The sequence below is a fragment of the Arvicanthis niloticus genome, chromosome 21 (assembly GCF_011762505.2).
Source record: "Arvicanthis niloticus isolate mArvNil1 chromosome 21, mArvNil1.pat.X, whole genome shotgun sequence".
Taxonomy (NCBI): domain Eukaryota; kingdom Metazoa; phylum Chordata; class Mammalia; order Rodentia; family Muridae; genus Arvicanthis; species Arvicanthis niloticus.
Window position 1 is genome coordinate 51,349,980 of NC_047678.1, and position 8,307 is coordinate 51,358,286.

General features: G+C 43.2%; 1 pseudogene; it reads right to left on the reverse strand.

Moving 5' to 3' along the window:
• Nucleotides 1-1,456: 1,456 nt before the first annotated feature.
• LOC117693260 (putative sperm motility kinase W pseudogene) lies at nucleotides 1,457-2,907 on the reverse strand (annotated as a pseudogene).
• Nucleotides 2,908-8,307: the final 5,400 nt, after the last annotated feature.

Sequence of the window (8,307 nt, forward strand, 5' to 3'; positions counted from 1 at the left end):
CTTCAACTGTATCCCCTGAGTTATGGTACAGGATTCAATTCTGACTATTGGAAGGGCATGTCTTCATCATGATCAGAGATAGAAGGAATAGGTTAAAGGAGAGAAACAAGGACCAGTTATGTTGCTGTGACTGCTCCCACTTTCACAGAAAAGCAGGCCACACAGGCTGACTGATCTTCATGTTGCCAGTACTCTGACTGTCTGTGATCCTTGAACCTCTGTGTGTGGTCCTTCAGCCAAGTACAAAGACTAACTACACTGTCACTGTACAGAGAAGCCTCCAAAGTCCAGGGCTTGAACACTCCTGGTACTTGGTGCTGGATCAGATCCTGGAGGCACCTGGAGCTCTCACAATTCCTATGTCCCCTAAGCCTCCTGCTGTCAGCTGCATAGAATGTAACAAGCCATCCAGGGTGGTCTCTTAGGAAGATGGCTAGTTCAGAGGCTGCTTGAGTTTTAATTTAGAGTGATACCTAAGGGATCTTGGTTAGTATGAGAGGCCATGAAGGCACATCCTACATATGCACAAGGGTGGCATGCTGACATGGTGTCACACAGGATGTCCTGTGCCTGCACAGGAGCTGCCCAAGACTGCACATGCGCTGAATGCATACATAAACCTTAAAGAACAGAGCTGTGGAAGAAAACTTCGGATCACTGTTCCTTGCTTGCTCTTGAGCAGGCCTCTGCAGGCCTCACAGGGAGCAGATTTCTCCTTGTTGGTAGCAGGTCAAATGATGGGAGAAAAGGATAGCCAAGAAGGCCAGTAGTTACTTTCCCGGGACAGTCAGTGTGAGGGTTTGTTGCCTTGAGCCTGGTGGCAGTGATGATTCTCTGCCAGCTAGTCTGTACTGGATAGGAGGTGACTTAAAAGACCAGCATGGTGCTATATGCCCAAGCTCTGTATGCCACTGTGGAGATTCTGGTGACACTGCAACCATCTCCTCTAGAAAGAGCATCCAGGATGCACAGGAACTAGGTGTCTACCTCAGCTTCCCATGAAGCCATCCAAGCAGCAATGTCAGACTTCACAGGGCTCAGCACACACTGCCTGTCCAATAGGATTGTAGGGAGCCATTGAGATGGTACCTTGTTGCTTTGACCATGGTCACTCTGACAGGCACTAGGTCACCAAGTCAAGGGTCTCTATAAACTTGTTCCCAACTGACAACAGCTGTACAAGTCGCCATTTCGCCCTGGCTATACCCACAGTCTCTAGCTGATTACTGCTGTTTATTTGCATCAGATACCACCTAGGCTTGGTCCAGCGGGATTTCTTCTTGAGGTAGTATGCCAAGTAGCAGACTTTAATCCAGATGGGGTAGAAATACAACTGACCATCCCATGAGAACCCAGAAATGTATACATTTTGATTTTACCTATGAAAAGACATGAATAAAGATAGAGAAAATAAAATTCAGACCACAACAGTTTACCTATTGATTGGGTTTGGCCTCTATTCTCTTTCAGTGGAGCCGTTTCTTGGAAGATATAAGTGGGTTTTTGTGTTTGGAGCCCTCAGGAAACAACAGAGTCTTGATAGGCAAACCCTGATTCTCTTGCATAGTCTCTTGAAGTACCCAATATTCTGAGGGGATGATGAGGTTTCACTGTCAGTCTACCCCAGGTGGCAGGGGCCTTCCCTCTTCTGATATGCTGCTGGAGACACAAGGGGCATCCACAGCTCCAGAATGGAGGGCACAAGCAGTATCTCTGCTCTTCTTCTTGGGACAATGTAAAGCAATGTCAGGCATGGAAGCATGGCTTGCTACCTTGTGTCCTCAGAGTGTCAGGGCAACAGGGCTATGCTCTCCTGATGGCTGAATGTAGAGGAGGCCAAAGCTGGGCTCACTGGCCCTTTTCTTTAGTGGAAGACCAGAGATAGAGGGATGTGTTGGTAATGGGATGGTGGAGGGCAGGGATCCACAAGCTTAACTGAAGTGGTAGATCCATGCTCAAGCTTCTCCCATGCCTGTTCTTTTAAAATCATGTATGCCCCCTACAATTTATCATATGTTTGCTTTGGGATTCTGAGATCTTATTGGTTTTAAATCCCATGCCACAAAGAATTCTATACTACTGGAATCTGGGTAGGTGTCAGGTGAGATATTCACATGAAATGTTATGAGAATGGATGTTTCTCAATGTCTTCAATGGAAGGCCTAGTCTCTGGGGAAACTGAGCATTTGCTGAATTAGGTTTTCAAGGTGCCCAGAGATGTGACTTGGAATGTCATAGGTCCCTGTGGCAATGTTTTCCTCTGTCCCTTTAGGCATGCTCCCTCTAAAAGGGTGGTACCCAGTGGTGATAAATGAGAGTAGCACACCAAGACTTCACACATCTGCTGCCTCACCATTGTATGGCTCCCGTAGTACAAGCTCTGGGACATAAAAGGCCTTTGTTCCACACTGCTCTTTCAGTAATGTGCCAGGTCTGGGCTTGGTGGATAGGCTAATGTCTATCATCTTCACATTACCCTCTGCATCTCTGAAGATATGCTGAGGTTTCATGACTTGATGTACAATGTCAAGGCTGTGGGAGTACTTTATGGCTGACACTATCTGCCCAAATATTTTCTTTGTCTCTTCCTCCTGTAGTGGGCCATCCTCCATTATCAGGTCAAAGAAGTTTCCTCCTGGAGCACACTCAGTAACTAGATGGACCGATTTGATGTTACCCCAACGTGAAGGTGGCAATGATATTACAATGGTGTAGTGTACCCAATGTGGATGTTTCTGACAGGATCTGCCTGATGTGCTTCGTGATGATCTCTACAGTTTTTATGGTCACCATGTCCTGAGTTTTTCTGTAGCAGATGAGATTCACAGTGCCAAACACACCCTGGCCAATAGGAAAAAGGACCATATAGTGACTCCTGAGTTGGTTCTTTCTGGAGTTGCTGATCATGAAGCTAGGTTTCCTAGATGGCTCCTGATTGAACTTTATATAATTTATTCCTTGCTTCCCACCCCTTCTTCATTCTTTATTGCTCTTTTCAATTATGCATCTTCTCATAATTAAACTTTCCTGATTTGTCAGGGATGGTGCCTAGGAGTTGGAGAGAACTTTCAGATTCCATGGGATACACCTATCTCTGCACAAATACTGCCAAGATCCAACCTGTCACACCCTGACATAGCAACTGGAAAAAATCTACTCTGACATTGTTAGACATAAGATTGCTGTGGTCTACTGCTCCCACTCTCAATCTGAAGGCTCTTTGAGTGCCAGCAATTCTGAGAGGTTGGTTCTTGGCCCCCCAGAGAAGTTTTGGTCCAGTTAAGGTTTTTACAGGCAGGCAGGAAGGCAGTTGGCAAGAGATGTTCTATGTACAGGGAGAAAGGCAGTTATAGAGAGATGCCCTATATACAGGGAGGATGGCAGGTGGGAACAATAGTCTACGTTCAACTGCTCTTCTCAAGATTATCTGGGCTCATCCAGATGTGTATGTTGGACACTAGGATTCTAGCTACATTTGGCTCATTCATGGAGGTATCTTCTAAGGAGAGGGGAAAATCCCTAAGGAAAGAACCGCCCTAAATTAAAAGAGTTGTTCCCAATTTAGTTAGCTAAATGCCCTCTCTATTCTGATATTCCTAAATGAGCTCTCCGAAGACACATAACCTTCTTTTAAAATTCTGGCATCTTCTAGTAGAATGTTTTCCCTTATATTGACACTGGACCCCTGAGAACCCCAATGCTGATACAGATTTGGGTTTTCTTGTCTGAATTCAAAGGAATCAAAATGGCTTAAGTTTCTTTTACTGACAATTCTAACCAGTCACATTTGAACATTTGAATCTATGAACAAAATATTTATTGGGCCACTAAATTATACTGTTAATTTTGGACCACCACCACCCCCCTTGGCAGGCTGTAACCTTCCTCACTTCAGCAGGAAGCTGCTTGAGAGACTCCTGGGCAAGCCAGCTTCTGGTAATCCTAATATTCATGGGGCAAAGTGGCTGGACAATTGTCCTCCATGCAACACTAACTGTGTCCTCCATGAGTAAGGTCTATGGTCTCAAGTCACTGCCTTACCTGCTCCATTCTAGTGCACTTTACTTAGCTGTGTAAGGACTGAGAAAGGAGAGACACACAACAGTAAAGAATGGCAACTGCAGTCTTCAGCCCCTGTGAACAGTGTTCATTAGGATAAGAAGGGTAACCTTGTTGGAAAGATACAGATGGCTCAGCAGAGCATGTGCTTTCTTTCTGCCCTGGTGGTCACAGCCATGGGACAGGGAGTCTGATGGAAGGACCCTTTCATGCTTGTTCAAAGAACATGTGAGTTGTGGTAACTACTGCAGAGCCAGGGATATTTCTCCACCACCACCACCACCACCACCACCACCACCACCACCACCACCACCACCACAACCACCACAACAACAACAATTGACTTGGTGATAGACAGAGGACTATTAAAGTAGTTATTTTGAGAGCCTAACGACCAGGCATGTCTGCTGAGGCTATGGTATATGTGGTGGCTTTGGCATCTTCTCAGCTGGCTGAAGAAATAGGACATGGTGTCTTGAGGAGAGAACAGGAGCCAAGCAAGAAAGATCCAACTCCTCCTGGAGAGGGCCAGGAAATCAAGCTTGAAATTTGACATCTGTGCCTGTGATGGGAGTCCAAAGACAAGAAGAGCCAACTGTTCCTACAAAGGACAGAGACAGTGTACCGGTCCAACCAGTATAAAGTCAAGCTTCTGATTATAGGAAAGATGGGAAAGAAGACTCAGAGACAAAGTCAGAAATGGATTGGGCTGTCCAATCAGAACTTTGAATTGTCCCACATCAATATCTACCCCACTGGTGAACTTCTGGAGTACATGAAGGAGCCAGTCCTACAAATCTAAAACTCCAGGATCTCCATGACATAGATAACCCCCATGACAACAAGATAACTGAGAGGAGTACCACTGAAATTTCAGTGTTGATACAGTATCAGAAGCCTCATACCACACCAAAAAGCCATAGTGATGAATATTTGCAGACAAAAATTGTGGAACCCATGGTGACACACTACAGCTTACACAACACTATCACACCCTGCCCCCATGATTAGGGAAAGGTTGCAAGGATGAACAATGGACCAGAGAGGAGGGGGAGATAGTAGATTGGAGTGGGTGAGATGAAAGTCTCACACACACATACCAAAATCATATAACTTTAAGCAAAACAAACAGAGTAAAATCAAGTATCTTTAGGATGAGAGCTAGATAGATTATAAATGTCAATGTGATAGATAACAGCAGGGACACAACAGGGTTGTTGCAAATAGAAACTGACAATGACTGTCACAGAATGCATGAGAGCTGAACAAGCTCACACCAGGAAGAATCTCATGAACACAGAAGTGGGGAGATGGACACAAAAGTCCACCACAAGATGATGGACAGTTGGCACTTGACAAGTGATCAACTGATGAGAGAGGGAAAATCAGCATTCTGATGGCAAGCCCTGAGAGATCAATGATACCTCAAGTCAGACAAGAAATAGACCTAATGGAGAGATGAGAAGTAACACAAGGAGAAGGAGGATCAAAAAAGGGAGGGACGGGGAGAAAGAGGATGGAGAAGAGGAAGAGGCTAGGAGGGGGTGAAAAAGTGTATGAGACAACTTCTCAGAGATGAGTGGTGTTCAGTGTCTGTGTTCTGTATCCTTTGCCTGAAAGATTGGAACATTCAAGTCTGCAGAGAATTAAACAGGAAGGTAAACAAATAGCTTCAGGAAGTCCCTGAAACTGGCCAGATTCCCTGGGTCTCTGTTTTCCAAGATGTAATCAGTCCAAGCTGCTCTGAATCTCTCTTAGACAAGACAGGTTACTAAGACAACTGAGACCAGAGCAGCTAGCTGCCTGGGACAAGCAGGAAAAAAAAAAAAGAAGCATGCTGCTTGGAAGAAGTTTAGAGCATGCTGCTGGGGTGTGAGAACTGCCTAAGATGTGCAGCTTAGAAGAGGAAGCCAGTGTCCTCAGCAGGCTCTTCAAGCACTGGGTGCTCTTCCTTTACATTTTTTGCAGGTGAGAGTGGATGGGGTCAAGAAGTGGAGCACAGAAGGTCAGGAGTCCTCAGAAAAGGGCATAGGGCTAACATGTCCCTCCTAAGCTGCCCCTGCCTAGAAGCCAGTATATCCTTTACAGCTGCCCTGTGAGGCATGCATGTGATTTCTTTCTTTTTTATTAATTTTCATTTTGCATGCGTGGGTGTTTTGCCTGCCTTGATGTATATGTATAGCACTACCGTGCCTAGTATATAAGATAGAAGAATGTGTTGATCTATTGGAACTCGGGTTTCAAGAGATTGTTAGCCACAGTGTAGGTCCTGGACGTCCAACCTGGGCCCTCTGCAAGAGCAGTCAGTGCCCATAACCACTGCACTGTCTTGCCAGCACACTCAAATGATCCTATGGAGGATAAACTCCAATGCCAGATTAACTAGTGAGTTATCTTCTGCTGTTTTGATTAAATATATCCTAACACATGGTTAAATGTTTGTTTAGTGGATAGAAAGAGTAGCCCATAGTTTTCTCCATGGAATCTCTTGGCATAGCCTGAGTTCTCACCAGACCACACAGATTGACATAAAATTAAATTTTATAAAGTGGAATAATTTATATTATTTGTGGAACTTGACATTATTTATTTCCTTTATTTCAAAACATTATTTTTAGATCTCTCTCACTCACTTTCTCTCTCTTTCTGTGTCTCTGTATCTATCTGTCTCTTTTAAAGCTGTGCATGTAAGTGCAGGCACCTATGACAACCAGTAGAGGGCACTAGATCAACGTGAAGCTGGAATTAACAAGTGATTCTTATTCCTGGGACATGAGTTCTGGGAGCCAAAATGAGATCATCTCCAAGAACAGTAACACACTTACCATGAGCCCTTTCTCCGGATGGCTCCACTCTGCTTCAAGAGAAGCTATTGATGAACTTCACTTGACTGTGGGGAGAAATGTGTCAGGAAATTCTTCTCAAGAACTATTTAGGGTCTGACTAAAAACTAGGTAGATCTTTATCAGGAAGAACTGGAGGAAGATTTCCAACAAAGAACACTCATTGCACATCTACTCCCCAAATGCAACAGCACCAACATTCATAAACGAACTTTACTAAAGCTCAAAACATACACTAAACCCCACAGAATAATTGTGGGAGACCTCAACATCCTACCCTCAGGGATAGACAGGACATTGAAACAGAATCTAAACAAAGATATGATGAAACTAATAAAGGTTATCAACCAAATGGATTTAAATATCTACAGAACATTTTATCTTAAAAAGAATATACCTTCTTCTCAGCACCTCATGGTGCCTTCTTCAAAATAGATCATATAACCAGTCACAAAACAAGTCTCAACAGATAAAAAAACACTGAAATAATCCTGTGCATCTTATCACATCACAATGGACTAAGGCTAGATTTCAATCACAACAAAAACAACAGAAAACCCACATACATATGGAAATAGAGCAACTCTCTACTCAATGATAACTGGAGTAGAGATGATATATAACTTGGTCAGGGAAGAAATAAAGAAAGAAATAAAAAACTTCCTGGAATTCAATGAAAATGATAACACAGAATACCCAAACTTATGAGATACACAGAAAGCAGTGCTAAGAGGAAAGTTCATAGCACAAAGTGCCCTGATAACTGAACTGGAGAGATCCTACACTAACAATTTAACAGCATACCTGAGAGCTTTAGAGCAAGACGCTAACACACCCAAGACCAGTAGATGGCAGGAAATAGTCAAACTCCGCTGAAATAGAAACAAAGAGAATGATACAAAGAATCAACAAAACCAAAAGCTGTTCCTTGAGAAAATCAACAAGATAAATAAAACAACAAGATAGATAAAACCCTAGCCAAACTAACTAAGGGGCCCAGAGATAGCATCCAAATTGACAAAATCAGATGAACAGGGAGACATAACAACAAAAACTGAGACAATTAAAAAAAATCATCAGATCCTAGTACTTTTAAAAGCCTATACTCAACAAAACTGGAAAGTGTAGATGAAATAGATGATTTTCTAGACAGATACCACATACAAAGTTAAATCAAAAGCAGGTAAACTATCTAAACAGACCCATATCCCCTAAAGAAATAGAGGAAGTCATTGAAAAACCTCCAAACCAAAAAAAAAAAAAAAAAAAAAAAAAAAAAAGCAAGCCTAGGGCCAGAATTCTACCAGATATTCAAAGAGCTAATAGCAACAGTCCTCAAACTATTCCATAAAATAGAAACAGAAGGAACACTTCTTAATTAATTCTATGAAGCCACAATTACTCT